Below are 1674 nucleotides of genomic sequence, written 5' to 3'. Positions count from 1 at the left end.
CAGATCTGCTGCTGTGCAAATGATTCTCTTGTGTTTCTGATTCACGTTCATTTTCAGATGGCGCAGAAGTGATTCAAGTATTTTTTTTTAATTATTTTTGTCATTTTCATGTCATCTCAGATGTATTAAGTGAAGAACTGTGTGTTTTGAGTGTGATTGTGTTGAGGGTCACATGATCAGTTGTGTGTGTGTGTTGTTTTTTATTTTTTTTAACATAAATTTCATTATTTCTTGTTCTACAGATATGGATATTGCCACGCTTTTTGGAAATTGCCACGCTGGGGGAGAATTGGGGAAACTGCCACGCCTGTTCATTCACTTTTTTTTTTTTTCCCTGATTTGTTCTTTTATCTTGTTTTTGCTCATGGTCATAGTCTTGTCATCTGTTTTTCTGCTTGTTTTTCTTGTGTTCATTGCTCCTCTATCTGCTTTTTATTCTGCTTGTTTTTTTGTTTTTTGTTTTCTTCTAATCTGTAACTGTCCTCGTGATCAAACTACACGGACTGTCAACACACTCTTAACAATGTAAGTGATTTCATTCTGAAATAAAAATACAAATGTATCTTTAAAACTGTAACTGGTTTCCAAACAAACATGTTCTTTTCTCTTTTTAGTTTATTGGTCTCATATGAGTGTGAGCAGCTCCGCTCATCTTCATCTCTGCTCTTCTCCACAAAGTAATATATATAGAGAGAGAATTTTATAATTCATATTGTAGAATGTTTTAATTATTACTTGGGTATAAACATTCCCAGTCACAAAAAACATTAAAAGTTCTCTCGACTTTCTCACTTTTCCTTTTAACATTGGGAAGGCCTTGGTACTTTTGTCCTTCGTGAACGGCTGTTTTTACACAAACTAGTGGAAGAGAGCCACTGTAACTCTAAACTCAGTTGTGTATTTCAGATGCATCTAAATCATCTGCAGAGAAACTGCTGCTCGATCACCAGAATGATGGACTGCATGCTTCAGAGGATTGTGAAGAGATTCCACTGGAACTTGGTCTTCATCACAGCAGTTTTCTGATTCCTTTCTGTGTTTTACTTCATGCATTGATTAATCTTCAGTGTCAATTGTTATTAATATATTCAGGTGATAACTTGTTAAAAGCACTGATATTTGTGCTACAATTTCACATGTCAATAAAAAACATGTATTATACAGATACTTCGTGTTTAATGGAATTAAATGATTCATTAATTGCATTTAATTGATTACATTTTCTATAAAACATTTGAATGTGTTTGTAAAAGCTGTTTTTATGCATGTTTGTACTGAGTTTTCCGACCAGCGTGTGGCGTTTCCAGCCGAGTCCCCTTTATTTATATAGCGCTTTTAACAATACAGATTGTGTCAAAGCAGCTTTACAGTATTAAACAGGAAAATGGTGTGGCAATAATGCAAAAGGACAAGAGTAAACACTCACTTTTCAGTTAAAAGCAGTTCATCGTCACACAGTAAAACATTTCAAGTTGGTTAAACTTAGAAACGAAAGTTCACCTGCTGCCTTAAAAATGTGAGTTAACTCAACTCAAAGATACTCTTGTTTCAACTCCAGAAGTTACGTTTTACCATTTATTAAACTAATGGTCATTTGTGGTTTCAACTTGATGCTCTGAGTTAAAACATCTTACTATGTTACATTATCAGCTCAAGAAAACTCAAATCAGACTT

The 1674-nt window shown here is 34.1% G+C and overlaps 1 long non-coding RNA gene across 1 annotated transcript; it reads left to right on the top strand.

The window, feature by feature from the left end:
• The first annotated feature begins 465 nt into the window (after positions 1 to 465).
• Positions 466 to 1198, top strand: LOC107724930 (uncharacterized). Its single transcript, XR_001638059.1, has 3 exons — positions 466 to 525; positions 615 to 677; positions 907 to 1198. It is a non-coding gene; the product is annotated as an uncharacterized LOC107724930 (long non-coding RNA).
• The last annotated feature ends 476 nt before the right edge of the window (positions 1199 to 1674 follow it).

The sequence above is a fragment of the Sinocyclocheilus rhinocerous genome, unplaced genomic scaffold, assembly GCF_001515625.1.
Source record: "Sinocyclocheilus rhinocerous isolate Xijiao unplaced genomic scaffold, SAMN03320098_v1.1 scaffold15962, whole genome shotgun sequence".
NCBI lineage: Eukaryota > Metazoa > Chordata > Actinopteri > Cypriniformes > Cyprinidae > Sinocyclocheilus > Sinocyclocheilus rhinocerous.
Note: the sequence above shows the minus strand (reverse complement) of the source record. Positions and strands in the feature narration are given on the sequence as shown.